Source organism: Tachyglossus aculeatus, chromosome 15, assembly GCF_015852505.1.
Source record: "Tachyglossus aculeatus isolate mTacAcu1 chromosome 15, mTacAcu1.pri, whole genome shotgun sequence".
Taxonomy (NCBI): domain Eukaryota; kingdom Metazoa; phylum Chordata; class Mammalia; order Monotremata; family Tachyglossidae; genus Tachyglossus; species Tachyglossus aculeatus.
Window position 1 is genome coordinate 26,032,825 of NC_052080.1, and position 23,626 is coordinate 26,056,450.

Consider the following 23,626-nt stretch of genomic DNA (forward strand, 5'->3'; position numbering starts at 1 on the left):
CTGGCATCATTTCCTATCCTGGATTTCTGTCCCCTCTCCAACCACCCTTTCATATGTCCAAGTCACTGTACACTTTTTTTTATCCTGGCACCCTTAGACCCCTAAAAATACCTGGCCCCAACTCGCATAATCCTTTCTGAATTTAGAATTGGGAGCTTGTTATGGAGGGGATGGGAAGGAGGAGACTCCATTGTAATCATCTCATCACACACTAGACTGTCATCAGAAGGAATGAGCCTGATCTCTTCAGAACAGAGTCCTATTTCTTGGGTGGTGTTTGGCTCTGAATCTTATTGAAAGGAGCTTTGAAATCCAGGAGGAAGGTTCCAAGAGCACAATACCAAAGCCTCAGCACACGGTTCCGAACCTGGAAGAAACATCGAATGATGAGACCCGAAGGCCGCCTTCAGCTATTAAGCCGTTGCTCTGAAACCAGAATAGCCTCCGTCGGTTGCCGTTGTGACAGTCCTACCCTCAAGAATCGAGTAATTTCACCTAACCACATAACGGGGTAGAGGAAGGGATAATAGGAGAGGTATAAACCGCCGAACAGTAAATGTCACCTTTCTGTCTGCTCCCTGAAAATGAATTTGTTTCACCATAGAAATTATTAAAACAGAACCAAGTGTTTTAAATTTAATTCAAAAGCATGACAGAGGTTGGAGGTCAAAATCACTTGGCTTCTTTCAGTCGGTATCAAATCTCTTCAGCTGCGTTCACTCTCAGAGCAGGCTCTCACCAGCTCCGTAATAAGGACCCAAATCTCACCAAGAGTGAGATTTAATGAGGTGTGAACACTTAACTCCATAGAGAAGCAGCTTGGTTTAGTGGAAAGAGCCTGGGCTTGGGAGTCGGAAGTCATGGGTTCTAATCTCGGCTCCGCCAGTTGTCAGCTTTGTGACTTTGGTCAAGTCACTTAACTTCTCTGGGACGCAGTGACCTGATCTGTGAAATGGGGATTAAGACTGTGAGCCCCATGTGGGGTAACCTGATTATCTTGTATCTACTCCAGTGCTTAGAGCAGTGCTTGGCACATAGTAAGCGCTTAACAAATACCATTATTATTATTATTTCCTACCTACGGATCCTGGTCTGGGGGTAATGTCACTTTTTCTAATATAGGTAACACATCCCAGCATGGGCCGGGGGGGGGGGAAAGAACCATTTCAAGTACCAGGATTCTGTTTTCTCAGCGTCGAAACTGGTGGCCAAGTTGTGAGGGCTTGGGAGTCAGAGGACCCGGGTTCTAATCCCAGTTCTGTTCCTGACAGGTTGGGTGCCTTTGTCTTATCACTGAACCTCCCTGGGTCTCAGTTTCCTATTATTTGTTGAGAGTATTTGATGAGCACTGACTGTGTGCAGAGCACTGTACTTTGCGCTTGGGAATGTGTCTCTGAATTCCTTCCAAGGATGTGGTCAGGGTGAAATGTTATCTCAAATAGACAAGAGCTTTGGGAAAGGAAAAGCACAGAACAAATTGGAGGTTAATCGGGAATCTGCTCTGTAATAATAATAATGGCATTTATTAAGCGCTTACTATGTGCAAAGCACTGTTCTAATCGCTGTATTCTTGGGAAAGTAACTGTCCCAACTCTCAATCTCCCTGTCTCCAACCCCATCTATCTCTCTTAGCTCCAAATCTTGCACCATGAGTCCCCTTTCTCCTTAGAGCCTCAGAAAAGGCCATTTCATTTATGTGCTTGGGACTGGGGCGGGTGGGGAATGAGAGGGGCCATACAGGAGGGGCTTACCCAGCCATTTTGGCCAAATCCTGACTCTGCAGTAGGGAGACTGTCCCCTTCTGTTCTCGATCTACATGCACTCCCTTGGTGACCTCATTCACTCCCACGGCTTCAACTATCATCTCTACGCTGATGACACCCAGATCTACATCTCTGCCCCTGCTCTCTCCCCCTCTTTCCAGGCTCGCATCTCCTCCTGCCCTTCCTCTCCCCCTCGTCCCCCTCTCCATCCCCCCATCTTGCCTCCTTCCCTTCCCCACAGCACCTGTATATATGTTTGTACATATTTATTACTCTATTTATTTTACTTGTACGTATCTATTCTATTTATTTTATTTTGTTAGTATGTTTGGTTTTGTTCTCTGTCTCCCCCTTTTAGACTGTGAGCCCACTGTTGGGTAGGGACTGTCTCTATGTGTTGCAAATTTGTACTTCCCAAGCGCTTAGTACAGTGCTCTGCACACAGTAAGCACTCAGTAAATACAATTGATGATAATGATGAGATTGTAGCCAAGGTCCCTGAGGGTAGAGGTTGTGTCTCCTGAAGCTATTGCATTCTCCCAAGCACTGAGTATTGTGCTTTGTACACAGCAGATTGTAAACTCCTTGAGGGCAAGGATCTGTCCTACTCTATTGTACTCTTCCAGGGGCTTAGTAAAGTGCTCTTGAAACAGACTGTAAACTCCTGGAAGGGAGGGATCATGTATGGCAACTTTACTGTTCTCTCAAGCACTTAGTGCTCTAAAGGGAGTAGACTATAAACTTTTAGAGAGCAGAGACCCTGTCTACTAACTCTATTGTAATCTTCCATTCATTCAACTTATTTGAGTGCATACTGTGTGCAGAGCACTGTGCTAAGCGCTTAGCACTGTTCTAAACTTCTAGTAATCATCAATCGTATTTATTGAGCGCTTACTGTGTACAGAGCACTGTACTAAGCGCTTGGGAAGTACAAATTGGCAACATATAGAGACAGTCCCTACCCAACAGTGGGCTCACAGTCTAGTAATCTTCTTAGGGAAGCAGCGTGGCTCAGTGGAAAGAGCCCAGGCTTGGGAGTCAGAGGTCATAGGTTCTAATGCCAGCTCTGCCGCTTGTCAGCTGTGACACCTTGGGCAAGTCACTTCACTTCTCTGTGCCTCAGTTACCTCATCTGTAAAATGGGGATTAAGACTGTGAGCCCCACGTGGGACAACCTGATCACCTTGTATCCTCCCCAGCGCTTAGAACAGTGCTTTGCACATAGTAAGCGCTTAACAGATGCCGTTTTATTATTATTATTTGATTGATAGAAGATCAGCTAGGGTCAGTGGATTTAGCTGAATGCTGTTCAATATATTTTTCAGAGCCCAGAACGCTGAAAATTTAAGCCGTTTTGAGGTGGTTGCTTAATTCCCTTCAGACAAGAGTCACGCCATCGACATCTGTGCCAGCTTTTTCCCAGAGCCCAGGACTCCCCCGTCTCCTTTCCTGCCATCTAACTGTAAGTCCATGCCGCCGCGTTTACCTTTCTCCCCGCTCCACACCGGACACTTTAAACTCCTGGAAGGCAGGGATCATGTATGTCAACTCTATTGTATTGCTCTCTCAAGCACTTAGTGCGCTAAAGGTAGTAGACTATCAACTTTAGAGAGTAGAGACCTTGTCTACTAACTCTGTTGTAATCTTCTTAGGGAAGCAGCGTGGCTCAGGAAGCCCTTGCTTCCTCCTCTCCTCCGAAGCTTGGCCTAGTTGCCATCAGCTTTGCTGGAAACGGTTACCAATAGCGATTGGAAGACCAGCTGGAAAGGGCTTATTTGGCCTGCTTTAAGAAAAACAAACGGAGGGAAAGGTTAGAGCTATTTATCAGGATAAATTGAGCGGTATGGACAGACAACCTGAATAAATGAGCTCCCCCCTCTTCTCTTTAAAGCCTCACCAGCCTGTTTACTTGTGCTGGATTTACGCGGTGTTCTGCTTAATGATTCAAGCTGTCCACTTCCAGAACCATCTCATAAGTCCGGCAATGTTCTCTGAGGAAGAATTCCCTATTCGCAGCTGTCTTGAACCCTGAATTCCCGATTGACAGATTCATTGTTTAAGAGAGGAAGATTTGTGGGGTTGGTGTTTTCCCCCAGGATTAGCAGATACCGTGGTGACGGAAGCATTGAATCCTTCCCTGTTTTCTTTTCGGAGTTATGGAGATTTGGAAGGAAGTTCTTTCTCTTTTATTTGTTCAATTTCTTCCTTATTTTCACAGCAGTAATTACGCCTTTGTCCCTCACACTTGACACCTTCACACTGCTGCTCTGCCAGAGCGCTTTTCGCTTCATCTTAGTTTAATTGCCTCTCTGATAGAAAACATAGCTGATTTTATGGGTTATTGATGAGTGTTTGTTAGCATTGCCTTAAAATAAATTTCCACAAATCCTAGCTGGAGCACAATCTAATTGCATTTGTCCAGAGAGAGCGAGAGAGAGGAATCTTCAGAAGACAGTCCGCCCATCGCTTTGTTGAAGGGCTGGAAAACCCCATTGTCAGTTCTGGTTTCTGATGAACCTATTAGGTGGAGGAGACTAAAGAGGGGCCTGTTAGATTTCGCACGGGGTCAATTGCTTAGTCCATGGATTTTAAGGCACTTTTGTTCTCCATAGCTCAACCATTGCTCGGGAGAGCTCTGACTGATGGGTGTCTTTGGGGTTCACAAGGCTTGAATGTGCATGGGGCAGGCCACTGTGAGTCCTAGAGTGCAAATCCTCCTGACTGTTGGTTTCTGCAAAGACACCCCCATCCCCGACACCCATCATGTCCCCCTGTGGCCCCCTGCCTATTCTGGGTAGGCAAGGGGGTGGAGGGGATGTGTCTCCTCTGCTGAACGGGAGACTGGCTTGCAGCATCGAGAATCCCCTTCCCTGCTGAGAAATTGACTGGCTTCAGTCGTCAGCCTCCCCACACTTCTGTTTTTCCCAGCCTCCCAGGCTGCTGTCTGCGTGGGGCGGGGGTTGGACACGTCCTGCCGGTTATAAATCATGTTTACATCCAGGCCGAGAGCTCCGCACGCACCCTCCCTCTCTGGTGTCCTGGCCAGCATCCCAATGAGCTGGCAGCCGGCTGTGGGAGAGATCGGTGGGGTGGGGGAGACCCTGTACTGAAGCACAGCTTACTCTGGACACTTGCAAAGGACGCGTTTTAGGCGGGACACTGTCCTCGGCGCTGGGGACAAGATGCCAGGATGGCGATCCATACCGAATCCTGGTCCTGGCTTCCCTGTGCCACCTGCGCTAAAATCATTTGCTCCACGTTGGATCTTGGGGCCACAGTCTCAGGTCTGAGGTTCTTTGGTCAATCTCAGTGGGAAAGACTTTCATTCAGCCAGTTATTTATGGAGTGCTTATTGTGTGCACTCACTGTACTAAGCACTCGGGAGGATACAATACAGCGATAAGCAGACCCATTCCCTGCCCGGAACGAGCTTACAGGATAGAGGGGGAAATGGATGTCAAAGGATGTGCTTTTAAGGAATGACATTTCCTGTAGCTCGGAGGCTGGAAGGGACCCAAGGTGGATGAACATACCCCCGTGCAGCCAGGACTATGATAATCACAAGATGGCAACCAGAAGGGGAAGAGCCACTGACGTGAGACCCACATCAATAGCACTGACTTTTCATTATCAATTTCAGGGCGGGGAGGTACAGGGAGAGGAGGGCCGGGATTTTCGGGGGGAAGAAAGACTGGGAGTTGACAGGACTGAAAGAACAAACTGGCCAGATGGCCACCATCTTGGGCCTTTCCCACCCTGACTGGAAACTCTGTGGCCCAGTCAGAGAGCCGAGGTGAGCAAGTTGGAAAAGTCCAGCACCCATGGAGAAGCAGTGTGGCTCTATGGAAAGAGCACGGGCTTTGGAGTCAGGGGTCATGGGTTCAAATCCTGGCTCCACCAATTGTCAGCTGTGTGACTTCGGGTAAGTCACTTAACTTCTCTGGGCCTCATCTCATCTGTAAAATGGGGATTAAGACTGTGAGCCCCCCGTGGGACAACTTGAACACCTTGTAACTTCCCCAGCGCTTAGAACAGTGCTTTGCACATAGTAAGCGCTTAATAAATGCCATCATTATTATCATCATTATTATTATCACCTCATAGTGATGGCACCTGTGCTGCCTCTCTTGGATGTCAAGGACCAGAGAGCAGAATCCGAGGTATAGTGTGGCATAGTGGAAAGAGACCCTGAGTTCTAATCCCAGCTTTGCCTCTTACTGTGTGACAGTGGGAAAGTCCCTTAAATTCTCTGTTCCTCAGTTCCCTTATCTGAAAAGTGGGAATTAAATAGTTTCTTCCTCCTAGATTGTGAGCCCCATGTGGGGCAAGGGACTGCATCCGGACAGATTATCTTGTATCTATCCCAGATCTTAGCAGAGTGCGTGGAACAGAATAAGTGCTTAACTTCCATAATAATAATAACAGTAATAATAATTTGGGATGGACCTGAGGAGAGAGTGCTTTACTGCAATAGCCTGCTGTGACCATTACCCAAGCAATTTCACTCGAAAGTATTCAGAATCTCCCTCCCTTTTTAATTTTAAATCACTCCTACCCACTCACCCTATCATTACCCAAGAGGTTAACATGCTGTTTACCTGAAATAGTGCTCTGGTATCTCCCAGGAAGAATGAACCATGAATCTGCGATATGCTTGTCTGACTCCCTGTGACACCGCTGAAGCTTGAATGGTTTTAGAACACTTCCCAATAAATGCAAGTCAGTCACCACCGGAAAAATTGGTTGGAGTTTCCCAATCAGGGATATTTACTGAGATCCTACCATGTGCACAGCACTGTACTAAACATCTAGTATGTGCACAGCACTTTACTAAGCATCTAATATGTGCAGATTACTGTACTAGGAAACCACCGAGCACCTGTTTTGGGAGGATCACTGTGCTGGGTACCTCCTGTATACAGAGAACTGTAATAGATGCATTGGAGAGTGCAGTAATAATAATAATAATAAGGGCATTTATTAAGCACTTACTATGTGCAAAGCACTGTTCTAAGCGCTGGGGAAGATAGCAGTAAAAGGAAAGAACCAGTCCCTGTCCTCAAGGTGCTTGGAATCTAATGATGGACGCAGGTGGACATAAATTTCTTATATGGGAACAGGAGGAACCCATAGCTACAATTGGAAATAGCAAGAATATGGGAAAAGAGAAAAGAGTGAATAAGTGCAGTTTGTACATTGCTATATTTGTAAGAGCGAAGGATGGCTGAATATATTTGTGCTTGACTTCTGCTGCAGTGATCCTTTTAAAAACGGTGTTTATCTGCCCCTACAACTTCAAGATGTGCGTTTGATTTGTAGAGATTGGGAATGATTAATAGCATTAATCTGTACACTGAGTGAGGGGCTTTGGGCTCCATCAATCTATTAATGGTAATTTTGGATAGGTGAACCCTCAAAACCTGCCCAGAAGCAACGTGGCCTCTAGATTGTAAGCTCGTTATGGGCAGAGAATCTGTTTATTGTTGTATTGTCCTCTTCCAAGTGATTAGTACAGTGCTCTGCATAATGTAAGTGCTCAATAAATATGATTGACCGGAAAGAGAATCAGCCTGAGAGTCGGAGAACCTGGGTTCTAATTCCTGCTCCGCCACCTGCCTGCTCTGTGAAGTTACTTAACTTCTCTGTGCTTCAGTTTCCTCATCTGTGAAATGGGAACTTAATACCTGTTCTCCTTCCAGCTGAGACTGCAAGCCCCCTGAAGAACAGGGAATGTGTTCAGTCTGATAAATTTGTACCTATCCCAGGACTTTGAACAGTGCTTAACACACAGTAAGCATTTACAAATGTCATTATTATTACTCTGACCCACTTCTCACCCACTTCTCTGCAGTTTTAGCTTTCATTAAAGGGGATTTTGCCTCCCAACCCCTGCCAATCCCAATGCTATAACAGTTGTTGCAGAGATTGCCGCCTACCCATCGCACTTGAGAGAGTATAATTCAGTGGAGTTAGCTAACACATTCCCTGCCCACAACGAATTTACAGTCTACAGGGGTCGATTGGTATTAATATGAACAGACAATTTCTAATATATAATTTAAAGATATGTACAAAAGTGCTACAGGGTTGAGGGTAGGGCAAATATCAGATGCCGAAAGGTCGCAGATCTAAGTGCATAGAAGATGCAGAAGGGAGAGGGAGCTGGGGAAAAGTTGGCTTAATTGGGGAAGGCCTCTTGGAGGAGATGTGACCTTAATAATGTGGTCTGGCATTTATGGAGCAGGAGGGAGTTCCAGCATAAGGGAGAGACGTGGAAAAGGGGTCCGTGGAGAGAGAGAGAGAGAAGAGATCAGGGCGCAGTGAGCAAGCTGGAGGTAGAGTGAGTAAAATGTGAAGCGGACTGGGCTGTGGTAGGAGATGAGTGAAGTGAGGTAAGAGGAAGTGAGCTGATTGAGTGCTTCAAAGCGTGCAGTAAGGATTTGGTTGTGGGCAGAGAACGAGTCTTTTATATTGTACCCTCTGAAACACTTAATACAGTGCTCTTCACACAATAAGTGCTCAATAAATACAATCGATTGACTAACTGAAAACCCAATTCCAATCTTCCAACAATTGTTAAGGAGGATTCTGCCTCTCCACTCCGATACCAACTTTCTCACAGTCTGAGGGCGTTCCGCTCCCCAGGTTCCAAAAGAGAGAGAGACCCCATTCTGTCATTCATTTGGTCATTTAATTGTATTTGAGTGCTTATTGTGTGCAGAGCCCTGTACTAAGCGCTTGGGAGAGAACACTGCAACAATAAACAAGACATTCCCTGCCCATAATGATCGTACAGTCTAGGTGGGAGACAGACATGAATACAAGTAAATAAATTGCAGATCTTTGGGGCTGTCGATGAGCCATCGGACCACGTCCCGCCCCTCAAGTTTGACTGTCAGCCAAAACATCTGGGCAGCCTCCCATTCATTCAATCGTATTTACTGAGCGCTTACTGTGTGCAGAGCACTGTACTAAGCGCTTAGCACTGTACAAAGCTCCCAGAACCCACCCCATCTGGTACCATAAACCTGCCCATCTCCACGTGGGCAACCCTGCCAACCAAAATCCCTTGTTTCACCCTGGGTCTCACTCCTGGTAATTTAATCCCAAACTGGCCTCGGAGTTGAGAGGCAACATTTGCTGACCATAATAGCAGCATGTCAGACCCGTAATTCCAAGAGCCTGGGAATCAGATGGACACGAGTTCTAATCTTGGCTCGGCCACTTGTCTGCTGTGTGACCTTGGGAAAGTCACTTCACTTCCCTGGGCCTCAGTTACCTCCTCTGTAAAATGGGGATTAGGACTGTGAACCCCAAGTGGGACAGGGACTGGAACTACCTTGTATCCATCCCAGCTCTTAGTCCAGTGCCCGGTACATAGGAAGTGCTTAACAAATACTGCAATTATTATTATTAGTCCATTGTATTTATTGAGTGCTTACAATGTGCAGAGCAGTGAACTAAGCACTTAGAACAATGTAACAGACGCATTCCCTGACCACAACAATCTTATGGTCTAGAGGACTGTATTATTATTATTATTATTATTATTATTATTATTATTTCATTGGAGGTTTCTAAGGAGTGTTTGTTTAGAGAGCAATGGCCTGTCTCTTCCTTCAGAGAAAGAATAAAACATTTCCCACCAATGCCATTTCTTAGCATCAGAAATTCAGACAGGTCTGTCTGGGACGGGGACCCTGAAGATTGCTGAGATGGGAAAGGAGGCGGTCAGGGTTGGGCCAGCACCACTCGAGGGATTATTTATTTAAACTAGGGAGTTCAGGGCTTTACAGTAATGGATCAATTGGGAATTTACCTCTAACTTAACAGGTCTGATTCCCTTATCTTGCCCCATCGGATAGTAAGCCTTAAAATTCTTAATTGAATGGTAGCCGGCAGCCTGCCCGGGATGTGGAAGAAGCCAAGAGAAAATTGAATCGCGTGCAAAAAAAGTCTTTTTTTAAAAAACCATTATGCTAAAAGGCAACTTCGTATCAAGCTGAAACCTGTTCCATAGAGGATGCAGGATTGACCGGATAAGGTAACATAGGCTTCCTGAAGAAGGCATGGCCCAGGAGGTAACTGAGGCACAGAGAAGTTAAGTGACTTGCCCAAGGTCACACAGCTGACAATTGGCAGAGCTGGGATCCTTATGACAGAGTTAGTAGACCATTCCCTGCCTACCCCGAGCTTATAGTCTAGAGGAATACTCATGGTTGTACGTCCATTCAGTTGTACATTTGCTTATTTTGATTACTCAATCTAAGTTTTTTATTGTTTTCCTTTCCAATTAGAGCATAAGCTCACTGTGGGCAAGGAAAGCGTCACTTCTTTGATCTGTAGTTTTCCAAGAGCGTGGTTCAGTTTGCTTCCCCCGGTGGGCATTCATTCAATGAGTTGGCTGCTACTCCTGTGCTGAGAGGACTAATGAAAAAATCAGACACTGAGAAGAGAAATTCTGGAATTATAAATGTCTCCCCCTTCTCTCTCTCTTTCTCTCTTCCTCTCTCTCTGACACACATACAGACACATACACACAAACACACCACTTCCCTGATGTTGAGCCAGATTCCCTCCTACAAGTAGAGATCTCAGACTCTGGGAGCAGTTGGCATGGCCCCTGAATCCGACCGTCAGAAGCAAAGCAAGCTGGAAAGGCCTTCCACCTCAGGGAGCATTAAAGGGTTTTCCGAGCAGTTGGATCGGATATGACTGAAAATATTAGCCAGGCAGTAGCTCTACAATTCCAATAGTTTCCTGGGTCCTGGCTAATTATCTGTGAAGTTCTGCCAAGAATTCTGATCTCCCACCCCCGAGTGCTGTGAACTATTGTTGGGTGGACGCTGGCTTAACCCAGCTGCTTTTTTCCTGAGCAGGCACGTAGGCTAGGAAGGAAGCTCCCTTATATTTCCATCGATCGGATCTGAATCGTGTCACGGAAACGAGGGCTATGCCCAAAATGACTGGACTGTAAGTTTGCTGTGGGCAGGGAATGTGTCTGTTAATATTGTACTCTCCCAGCTGCTTAGTACAGTGCTCTACACACAAGAAGCAGCATGACATAATCAATCAATCAATCAAACATATTTATTGAGCGCTTACTGTGTGCAGAGCACTGTACTAAGTACTTGGGAAGTACAAGTTGGCAACATATAGATGAAGGTCCCTACCCAACAGTGGGCTCACAGTCTAGAAGGAGACAGTGAACAAAACCAAACATATTAACAAAATAAAATAAATAGAATAGATATGTACAAATAAAATAGAGTAATAAATATGTACAAACATATATACAGGTATACATATATATGTATGTATATGTATGTATATATACATATATACAGACATAATGGATAGGGCACCGTCTTGGGAGTCAGAGGTCATGGGTTCTAATCCTGGCTCCACTACTGGCCTGCTGTGTAACCTTGGACAAGTCACTTCTCTGGGTCTCAGTTACCTCATCTGTAAAATGGGGTTTGAGAAAGTGAGTGCCACAGGAACTGTCCAACCTGATTTGTGTGTATTTACCCTAGCATTTAGTACAATGTGTTGCACATTGTAGCACTTAATAAATATCATTATTATTAATATTAATATAAATATTAAGCACTCAAATATGATGGATTGACTGCTCTAGGCGAATGACGTAGAGTGCCGTGAAATGGAGTTAGAGAGAGTGAAAAAGATGAACTGATTAGTGTGACAGGATGAATTTCACTATTAATGCCTAGCATCTTTTGGCAAACCTTAGTTTCTCAATCTCTTAAATCCCATGGTGAAATTCTTAGAACTGCTTCTGTTCCTCCACCTTGGTTTTTAGCTGCCCAACTGCAGAATTTCCTTGTTGATGAAATTGCAAACTGAAATAGAACTGAAAAGGTGGGGAACCCAGAAAGAAAACTGGTCTCTGGAAGAGAGAACCTGTGTCTCTGAGAAGTCATCGGGAGCAGAGAGAATCCTGCTTAAAATGGTAATGCAGTATAACGTACTAAGACAATTTGGGTTAAGAACATGACACAACAAAGAAGACTGCAAATAAAATAATGTTCTCTGCTTCTGTTCCTTCTCTAAGTGCGGGCTGAATACACACACACACACACACACACACACACACACACACAATCGCACACGATGCTATCATTACAGAAGAATCATCTCCATTTGGCTTTTTACAGTGGCAAACTATATTCCACTGGAGAATTGAGCAAAACTGAGTATCATTTAGTTCATTTGCTACCAATTTACTTTTATGGATTGAACTCATGCTCACGCTGTGACTATTTTAGGCTTTCCTTTAGCGCACCTTTAATATGAATTATTTCACCTTCATTTTCCAATATGGTTATCTGTGAGGACGAGAAGGTGAAGCCATTCTGATGACACTAGAATGTGGGACTGTTTTCTAGAAGATATTTTATGGGAAGTGGCTATTTTCGGAAAGCTGATACACCCATGTTGTGGGTGTTGTGAAGGAAAACAGAACTCAACTCGCTCATATTAGGAAAACGTTTTGTCTCCCCTGTTGGACCATAAGCACCCTAAGGGCAGGGATCGTGACTTTGGCCTCCATTGTTTGCTCCCAACTGCGCTGCAGAGAAGCAGCATGGCTCAGTGGAAAGAGCCCGGGCTTTGGAGTCAGAGGTCATGGGTTCATATCCCAGCTCCGCCACTTGTCAGCTGTGTGACTTCGGGCAAGTCACTTAACTTCTCTGGGCCTCAGTTCCCTCATCTGTAAAATGGGGGTTAAGACTGTGAGCCCCCAGTGGGACAACCTGATCACCTTGTAACCTCCTCAGCACTTAGAACAGTGCTTTGCACATAGTGAGAGCTTAATAAATGTCATTATTATCATTTTATACTACTCTACTCACAGAAGTGTTCGGTAAATATTATTGATTAGTTACTCCAGGTTCCCCAGATCCATTGCTCTGTTGTCTCTACTCTCATTCAACTCATAATTTGGAAAAGATTCCTTCATTACGCTAGGATGGTTTGGGCCTTTAAGGTTGTTTTTTGACCTTTGTTTGCTCTATCAGTCAATGGCATATTATCTGTGCTAGTAATAATAACTGGGATTTTGCCAAGCACTGAACTGAGTGATGGGATGGATGCAAGATAATCAGGTCAGTTTCTCTCCCACGTGGGGTTCATGGTCTAAACGGGAAGGAGAGCAGGTACTGCATCCCCATTTTAACAAGTGAGGAAACTGAGGCACTGAGCATTTAAGTGACTTGCCCAAAGTCACATTACAGGCATGTGTCAGAGCTGGTCCCCTGACTCTTAGGCCCATCTTCTTTCCATTAGGTCATGAGGGGAAGACAGTGTATAGACTGTAAGATGGTTCCAGTTAGAGCAATGCAAAGCTATGCCTCTCAAGTTACAGGAAGGATTGCAGATTTCCATATCCATTACAATATTAATCCTTGCATTTGCGGTACATTAGGCTGCTGTGATTTGTACCATTACACTCATTTTTTTCCCCACTCTTTCCAGTCTTCATTTCCTCAACTCGAAGAACTAGAAAGATGGAAGTCAACTAACCTGATTCTTGTTTGTAGCTGTAGTTATCTGTGGCTTGTTTCCCTCTCTGGTTAATGTAAAACCCCACCGGGGCTCGTTAAAAACAGTTTAGCATAAATAGGACCAAATTTTCTGCCTTTGCAACAGTTTTGGGGGGGGCTGTGTGCAGCAGAGGCAGCTGATTTTGAGCTTGACTGGACTGGGAGGAGAAAGAAAACTTTATTTCGTTGTGTTTTCCTTGGTCCAAACAGCTCTACCTTATCCTATCCAGGAGAAAAGACTTGTGAGAATATGATTGAAGACCATCATCATCAGTGGTATTTACTGGACGCTTATTATGGGCAGAGTACTGTACTAAGTGCTTGGGAGAATAATGATAATAATAGTAATGGTACTTAAGTGCATATTATGCACCAAGCCCTGTCTTAAGCATTAGGGTAGATAAAAGTTAATTCATTCAATCGTATTTATTGAGCGCTTAGTGTGTGCAGAGCACTGTCAATCGTGTTGGACACAGTCCCTTTCCCAAACGGGGCTCACATTCTAAATCTCCATTTTACAAGTGAGGTAACTGAGGCCCTTTAAAGTTAAGTGACTTGTCCAAGTTCACACAGCAGACATGTGGTGGAGGCGGGATTAGAACGCAGGACCTTCTGATTCCCAGGCCCACGCTTTATCCGCTAAGCCATGCTGCTTCCAATACAATATGAGTTAGCTGACATGTTCCCTGCCCACGATGAGTTTAATCTAAAAGGGGAGACAGAGATTAATATAAATAAATGATTTGTGATGTATCTTTTAAAATGCCTCTTGGTTAATTCTTTTTTTGTGAGTGCCTCTAAGGAATGAGCATCCTCGTCTAGGAGTTTAAAGAGGCCTTTCAAGCTCAGAGAGAAGACATTTGGAGATGTGGGTGGGGAAGGAGATTGGGAGCTATTGTAGCCTCGTCGCCTTGAGCATAGAGACTTCCCATCTCCAAACTGCAAGGAGTCAAACCATCCATCCATCAATCACTAGTTTTTAAAGGGCATCTACTGTGCAGAGCAAAAAAAATGATAGCACTTGTTATGCGCTTACTATGTGTCAAGCACTGTTGTAAGCTCTGGGGTAGATACGAGCTAACAGGTAGGACACAGTCTCTGCCCCACATGGGGCTCAGAGTCTTCACCCCCATTTTACAGATGAGATAACCGAGGCACAGAGAAGTGAAGTGACTTGACCAAGGTCACATAGCCAAATGGCATAGCCGAGTTGGGACCCAGGTCCTTCTTTCAGTCAGGCCCATGCTCAATACAATAGGCCATGCTGCCTAGCCCTGTACTACGCACTTGGGAGAGTACAATTATTATTATTATTATTATTATTATTATTATTATTATTATTACAATGCAAGAGAGATGGTGGCCCTGAACCTGCCCTCAGAGAGCTTATAATTAGTGGAAGAGCTTACAATCCACCCTAGTATTTAGTGAGTGTTGGTTTTGTGCAGGGGACTGAACTAAGTGCTTGGGAGAGGGCAGCATTTCAAGTTTGCCTCCATTCATGAGGGGCTTTGTAAGGCGTCTATAAGTGTCTTTTGGGGAGCCCTCCAATGCCCTCCTGGAATGAACCATCTGCACCTTCTAATGTGGGCAGAAAAAACTTTTCTAATACTGTGACCCCTTCTATTATATGTTTTCAGGTGCCTGTACAGTAATAATAAATAATAATAATAATAATGGTATTTGTTAAGTGCTTACTATGTGCCAAGCACTGTTCTAAGAACTGGGGTAGATCCAAGGTGATCGGGTTGTCGCACATGGGGCTTACAGTCTTCATCCCCATTTTACAGATGAGGGAACTGAGGCCCAGAGAAGTCAAGTGACTTGCCCAAAGTCACACAGCTGATCGGTGGCAGAGCCAGGATTAGAACTCACCACCTCTGACTCCCAAACCCGGGCTCTCTCCACTAAGCCACGCTGCTTTTCGTGGCTTAATTTCTCCCAGTACAAACAGGTAGCACTCAGTGCAGAGCTCTAGACACAGGAGGCACTTGGTGCCGTGCTCTGTATATAGTAGGTGTCCAGTACAGCCCTCTGCATACCGGAGGGACTTAATATAGCGCTCAACATACAATAGACACTCAACACAGCATTCTGCACCCAGTAGGCATCTGGTACAGGGCTCTGCCCCTGTGGAATTAAGTTTGAGACTCTCTACATGAAGTAGATGCTCAATAAGTATTGATTATGATGACGTTGGCAATGGAGGAGGGAGGAGTTAAGTCTTTTGACCATGGAAAAGGGTGCCTGAGAACGCCTAAAGAATCTTCATGTGTCTATACATCAGGTTAAATCAGATTAAACAGTTATTAAGAGATAAAAGCATCTAAAAGAGCCCCCAAAATGCTTGCACATCTGAATTGTGTTAATTGTAGCCCTGGCCTCGATGTTTGCTGATTCCCAAGCTTTTGTGTGCTTTGTCAGGGCTTCTGTTTGGGCAAGTTTCGTCTCTTTCACCTTTCAGCTCTGCACGTCTTCTTAAAGATGTTCCATTCCGTAATTAAGTGGCACTTGCAGCCCACAGAAGGTTATACTCTGTCATCTGAGTATACTCTGAGGGAGACACCCCGGGGAATCAAGGCATTGACCCATCAAAGTGATGAGAACCAGCGTAGCCTAGTAGAAAAGTACAGGTTGGGGAGTTGGGAGTCCCGGGTATTAACTAGAGAAGCAGCGTGGCCAGGTGGATAGACCAAGGGCTTGGGAGTCAAAAGGACCTGGGTTCTAATCCCAGCCCTGCCACTTGTCTGCTCCTTAACTCCCTTCACTTCTCTGTGCCTCAGTTACATCATTTGTAAAATGGAGATGAAGACTGTGAGCCCCTCCTCGGACATGGACTGTGTCCAACTTGACAATCTTGTATCTACCCAGGGCTTAATACAGTGCCTGGCAGGTAGTAAGTGCTTATCAAATTCCATTTTTAAAAATCCCAGGTCTGCCACTTCCTTTCTGGGTAACTCTGAGGAAGGAATTTGAAGGGAGGTAGGGTGGTCTGCTGGGATAGCACAGGATTGGGAGTCATTGGGTACGGATTCCTGCAGCCGTACAGTAGGGAGTTTTGGGCTTGGAATGGTTTTGCAGAAAGATGGTCAATATAATGCAGGACTGCTATTCGACCCTAGGTGACATCCTCTGCCCATGATAGCAGTAGTTAGCCAAACAGGGAAGAGGCGAAAAGAAGCTCAAATAAAGGAAGGAGGCGGTAATTGACAGGGAACGTACTTAGTGGTCGTTGTTTGAAGCATCTTAGTTCTTTTGCTTTTTCTGAAAGAACTTGAGTAGGATGTTCACTCAACCATTTTTGAAAACCCAGAATAATAATAATGGTATTTGTTAAGTGCCTACTATGTGTCAAACAATGTTCTAAGCATTGGGGTAGTTGCAAACTAGTCAGGTGGGACACAGTTCCTGCCCCATACTGGGCTCACAGTCTTAACCTCCATTTTACAGGTGAGGTAACTGAGACACTGAGAAGTGAAGTGACTTGCCCGAGGTCACTTGAACAGACAATTGATGGAGGCAGGATTAGAACTCAGGTTCTTCTGACTCTCAAGCCCGTGCTCTATCTGCTAGGCCACACTTCTTCCCAGAATACATCATTTCTTCTTATAGAGATTTATTTATTTGTTCTGATGGTGATGACACCTACTGGTTTTGTTCTGTTGTCTGTCTCCCCCTTCTAGACTGTGAGCCCACTGTTGGGTAGGGATCGTCTCTATATGTTGCCGATTTGTACTTCCCGAGCACTTAGTACAGTTCTCTGCCCACAGTAAGTGCTCAATAAGTACGATTGAATGAATGAACAGCTATCTGTAATCAATCCACCTCATATTTATTAAACATTTACTGTGTGCAGAGCACTATGATAAGTCCTTGGGAGAGTACACTATAACAGAGCTGGTAAAACTCTTCCCTGCCTATGACCTTCCAGACTAGAGGGGGAGATGGACATTAATATAAATGAGTGAATTGTGCATAGGGACATAAGTGCTGAGGGGTGAGTGAGTCTTCTAGACTGTAAGCCTGCTGTTGGGTCTCTATATGTTGCCAACTTGTACTTCCCAAGCGCTTAGTACAGTGCTCTAGCACACAGTAAGCACTCAATAAATACGATGGAGTGAATGAATGAATGAAGACTACAAATCCAAGTGTAAGGGCAATGCAGATGATAGGGGGAGAAGAGGAAATGAGGACTTAGGGAAGGCTTCTTGGAGGAGATGTGCTTTTAATGAGGCTTTGGAGGTGGGGAGAGTGATTGCTGGTTGGATATGAAGAGGGAGGGCATTTCAGGCCGTACATATCTCCACATTCCTCTTATGTCCTGGAGCCTCCCAAGTCTGATGTAGAGGAATTTGCGGCCACCGGACTATTCCAGCCAAACGTGACCATCTTGATGAAAGATGCTTGCTCAAGCGCGGAGGTCAGCCTCATTCCCGTTTTGTCATTCTTAGCGACGACTGTGCCCAAGACTCAGTGACTAAGTCCGTTGTGTTTGATTATTGAAAAACGCATGAACCGAGCCACTCCTAAACTGAGACATCCATTTTGGCTTTCACGGAATAAGCCTCACTGCAGTGAGCAGTGGGAAAAACACATTTTCTGTTGCCAGAACGCAGATGAAAACAGTTCGAGCGAAGTTCCAAACCTTCACAGACTAAATAGGAAAATGTTTTGCAAGAGATGTTATGTTCATAAAATTTTAAGGAAGAGACAGGCGATTTTCCCATCCCCTTGAGCTGTGTAGACTTGTGGTTTCTTGGGGATAACCTCGGGTTAGCTACGGAGCCTAGCGTTTGAGGTCCTTCTCTGCCACCGGCCCGCTGGGTGACCTTGCCCTCTCTGAGCTTCATTTTCCTCATCTGTAAAATGGGATAGGAAAGATTGAGAGCCCCTGATGTCCAATCTAATACCAATTTATCTCTCCCAGCACTTAGCTCAAAATGAGCTCTTGATAAGTATTATAATCATGATTATAGCCGAGGAATGGAGCAGTCCAGAGAGCAAAATATATTCACCAGAAATGGAGCTGTGCGTACTGGAAGCAATCTTTAACTGCGAAATCAATCGTTGATATGTAAGCTCCCTGAGGGCAGGGTATGGGTCTTTTTATTGCTGTATCGTACTCTCCCAAGTGCTTAGTATAGTGTTCCACCCACAGTAAGTGCTCAGTAAGTACAATTGATTATTGAGTGCTGTGTGTACCATTCTGAGGAGCACTGGACTAAACCCTTGGGACAGTACAATAGAATTAGTAAGAATGGTCCCTACCCTCAAGGAATTTTCAGTCTACTGCTTAGAGAGCGCTGGAGTAATAAAATAATAATAATAATAATAATAATAATGGCATTTATTAAGCACTTACTGTGTGCAAAGCACTATTCTAAGCACTGGGGAGGTTACAAGGTGATCAGGTTGTCCCACGGGGGGCTCACAGTCAAGCCTCATTTTACAGATGATTTTAATGTCTATCAACTCAATTAATTAATAGTTAATCATTTAATGCCCATCAACTCTATTTTACTGTGCTCTCCCTAGCACTTTGTTCAGTGCTCTGCACGTAGCAAGCACTCAGTGAACAGCACTGATTGATCGACCCCAGCCCCACAGCTCTTCCATAAATATCCTTATACTCTGCTCTTTCCCCTATCCATAATTTATTTTAATGCTGTCTCCCCCAGTTAAATGTAAACTCCCTGTACGCAGGGTTCACATCTACCAGTTTTATTTTTTATGGTATTTGTTAAGCGCTTATATGTGCCCAACACTGCACTAAGCTCTGGGGTAAATGTACATTAATCAGGTTGGACACAGTCTGTGTCCCATGTGAGACTCAGTCTCCCCTTCTAGACTGTAAGCTCATTGTGGGCAGGGTACGTGTTTGTTTATTGTTATATTGGACTCTCCCAAGAGCTTAGTACAGTAGTCTGCACACAATAAGCCGTCAACAAGTATGACTGAATGAATTAATTCATCCCCATTTTACAGATGAGGAAACTGAGGCACAGAGAAATTAAGTGACTTGCCCAAGGTCACACAGCAGACAGGTGACAGAGCAGGAATTAGAACTCAGGTCCTCTGCTTCCAGGCCTGTGATGTTTCCACTAGGCCATGCTGCTTTAAATCTGGCCTTGTAGAACATTCCAGAAAAATGATGGATAAGGCTAATGATTTATTCTACTGATTTTATTAATGATGTATATAGATCTATAATTCTGTGTATTCATATTGATGCTATTGATGCCTGTCTACTTGTTTTTGTTGTCTGTCTCCCCGCTTCTAGAACGTGAACCCGTTGTTGGGTGGGGATCGTCTCTATTTGTTGCCAAATTGAACAGTGCTTGCACACAGTAACCGCTCAGTAAATATCAGTGGATAATGACTGAGACGATCTCTGATTGGTTTCGGGAGAAATGATTCATAAGATATTTGGGACTAAATACGAAGGTTAGTGAAGGTGGGCCTCCGTGGAGCTTGGATCTGAAGCGTTAAACTCCCCCTCCCAATCTGGGCAGGGATCATGCCTACTGACTCTGTTTCACTGAACTTTTCCATGCATTTATTACAGCATTCTGCATGCCGTAAGCGCCCAATAAATATCAGTGATTATCCACTGGCTTCTGTATCGCTAATGGATCGTAGGCTTATTTGGGGCAGATATGCATCTTGTAACTGTTCGGTCTTTCATTGCTTTTAGGAACACGGCTGATGTGTGTGCTTCACAGATGTGTGTGCTTAAGAGAAGCAGCGTGGCTCAGTAGAAAGAGCACAGGCTTTGAAGTCTGTGCAAGCCACTTAACTTCTCTGCGCCTCAGTGACCTCATCTGTAAAATGGGGATTAAGACTGTGAGCCCCCCCGTGGGACAACCTGATCACCTTGTAACTTCCCTAGTGCTTAGAACAGTGCTTTAATAATAATAATAATAATAATGGTATTTAAGTGCTTACTATGTGCAAAGCACTGTTCTGATCACCTTGTAACTTTCCTAGTGCTTAGAACAGTGCTTTAATAATAATAATAATAATAATGGTATTTGTTACACGCTTACTATGTGCAAAGCACTGTTCTAAGTGCTGGGGGGATACAAGGTGATCAGGTTGTCCCACGGGGGAGCTCACAGTCTTAATCCCCATTTTACAATCAATCAATCATATTTATTGAGCGCTTACTGTGTGCAGAGCACTGTACTAAGCGCTTGGGAAGGACAAGTTGGCAACATATAGAGACAGTCCCTACCCAACAGTGGGCTCACAGTCTAGAAGGGGGAGACAGAGAACAAAACCAAACATACTAACAAAATAAAATAAATAGAATAGATAGGTACAAGTAAAGTATTTAAGTGCTTACTATGTGCAAAGCACTGTTCTGATCACTTTGTAACTTTTCTAGTGCTTAGAACAGTGCTTTACTACTAATAATAATAATAATGATGGTATTTGTTACACACTTACTATGTGCAAAGCACTGTTCTAAGCGCTGGGGGGATACAAGGTGATCAGGTTGTCCCACAGGGGAGCTCACAGTCTTAATCTCCTTTTTACAATCAATCAATCGTATTTATTGAGCGCTTACTGTGTGCAGAGCACTGTACTAAGCGCTTGGGAAGTACAAGTTGGCAACATATAGAGACAGTCCCTACCCAACAGTGGGCTCACAGTCTAGAAGGGGGAGACAGAGAACAAAACCAAACATACTGACAAAATAAAATAAATAGAATAGATATGAGCTAACTGAGGCACAGAGAAGTTAAGTGATGCTGCTTCTCACATGCTTTGCACATAGTAAGCGCTTAATAAATGCCATCATTTTTTTTTTCTGTCTTTTCTTGAATGTTCAACACAGGGCACTGCAGCAGCAGGTGCTCAGTATGTGTCCACACTACTACCGTTATAGATGTGTACACACACAGGAGTGCATACGTACGCACAAATGTTTCATTGAGAATCAGGAGGGTCTAGTGTATAGAGCATAGGCCTGCGGGTCACAGGTCATGGGTTCAAATCCCGGCTCCGCCAGTTGTCAGCTGTGTGACCTTGAGCAAGTCACTTTGCTTCTCCAAGTGGTAGCGTGGCTCAGTGGAAAGAGCACGGGCTTTGGAGTCAGAGCTCAGGGGTTCAAATCCCGGCTCTGCCAATTGTCAGCTGTGTGACTTTGGGCAAGTCACTTCACTTCTCTGGGCCTCAGTTCCCTCATCTGTAAAATGGGGATGAAGACTGTGAGCCCCCCATGGGACAACCTGATCACCTTGTAACCTCCCCAGCACTTAGAACAGTGCTTTGCACATAGTAAGCGCTTAATAAATGCTTTTATTATTATTATTCTCTGTGTCTGTTTCCCCTTCTGTACCATGGGGATTAAGACTGCAAGCCCATTGTACGACCTTGAGCAAGTCACTTCCCTTTTCTGTGTCTGTTTCCTCATCTGTAAAATGGGGATTAAGACTGCAAGCCCTTGTGATATGGGGATTGTGTTCAACCCGATTGTATTCCATCAACTCCAGCTCTTAGTACAGAGTCTGGCACATAGTAAGCGCTTAATAAATACCACAATTATTATTATTCGAATCAAAGAAGATGCTACTGACAGTTGTATTCAGTTATGAATTTATGTGACTTAAAATGCCAATGCAGGACCCACAGTCTTGACTGCATGCCAACTGCAAGAGAATATGTGTATACACACAACACACACACACACATTCAGTGTGGGCCCTTCCCATTTAAATTATAAGTTCTGCTTTTATAGACTTTGCATTGTTTGCTTTTCTTGAAAGGCTTCAGAGGGCTGTCTTGGTGGAAGCTGAATTTTTATACCATCTACTGTGTCCCCATCAAGTTTTAAAACGCTGTCCCCTGGACAGTGGAGAGACTTTATGGCTGTGTGTAATAATATGTAGGATGAAGGCGCTGGAAAATAATATGGGTCTTTCTTTAGCATTAGCACATCGTAAAGCTGCTGTGCTCAGTGCCCTAGAGAAATGCGGCACTTTCTGCATTGGTATATTACATTTTCCAACATGTATTAATTTTTACTTGACTGACGAAAAAAAATGTTCATCCACGGTGCGTGTGCTGAGCCTTGTGATGTCGGAGAAGTTACCATTCCGTGTCTCAGGTCTTCTGGGGAAGGAACGTGGCCTAAAGATCCTGGCTGTCCAAAAGATTGGGATTTTAATCGAGGCTCCTCCACTTTCCTATTGTCTCACCTTGGGCAAGTCACTCGACTGCTTTATCGATCAGTGGTATTTATTGAGCACTTACTAAGTGCAGAGCACTGTACTAAATGCTTGCTTTGCACATCGTAAGCGCTTAATAAATGCCATCATTATTATTACAGAGCAACAGAATTAGCAGACACGTTCCCTGCCTATGACAGGTTTACTTGACTCCTTGGTGCCTCCATTTCCTCATCTGGGAAATGGGATTGCAAAACCTGTTCTCCCCCACCCATCTTAGACTATGAGTCTCATGTGAGACAGACACCATCCGCTCTGATTGTGTTGTGTTTTGAACCAGTGCTTAGCAGGATCATTCAATCCATGGTATTTCTTGAGAGTTTACTGTGTGTGGAACAATATACTGAGCACTTGGGCGGGTACGATTCAACAGAATGGGTAGACAAGTTCTCTGCCCTCAAGGAGCTTGCAGTCTAGGAGGGGAAACGGGCGTTAAAATCAATTCCAGATCTGGTAATAAGGGCTGTAAGGTTGAGGATGGGGTGAATAGTCACTTAGAACAGTGCTTTCCACTTCCACCAGCTTTCCACTGAGCTACACTGCTTCGTGCCAGGCACTGTACTAAGCACTGGGGTAGAAACAAGCTCATCAGATTGGACATAGTCCCTGTCCCACATGGGGCTCACTGTCTTGATCCCCATTTTACAGATGAGATAGCTGAGGCACAGAGAAAAAAATTGAGGTATTTAAGTACTTACTATGTGCCATCGACTGTACTAAGCACTGGGATAGGTACAAGGTATTTGGGTTGGACACAGTCCGTGTCCCACATAGGGATCACAGACTTAATCCCTATTTTACAGGTGAGGTAACTGAGGCACAGAGAAGTGAAGTGATTTGCCTGAGGCCACACAGCAGACAAGTGGCAGAGCTGGAATTAGAACCTCCTGACGTCCAGGCCTGTGCTATATCCATTAGGCTCTTCCTCTTTGATCACAGGAAGTTGGTCCTGACACCACTCCAACGTAGACACGGGTATAAATCAATCAATCAATCGTATTTATAAAGAAATACGAAAGAAAGAATTTATAAAGAAAGTAATAATCATTATAATGTGCATTGAGCA

At 44.5% G+C, this 23,626-nt stretch overlaps 1 long non-coding RNA gene across 1 annotated transcript in view; it reads left to right on the plus strand.

Moving 5' to 3' along the window:
• Positions 1–3,101: 3,101 nt before the first annotated feature.
• LOC119937473 overlaps positions 3,102–23,626 on the plus strand; it is a 190,101-nt gene continuing 169,576 nt past the window's right edge. The window contains exon 1 of the long non-coding RNA XR_005454120.1: positions 3,102–3,225. This is a non-coding gene — a long non-coding RNA (uncharacterized LOC119937473). The remainder of the gene's footprint in view (positions 3,226–23,626) is intronic.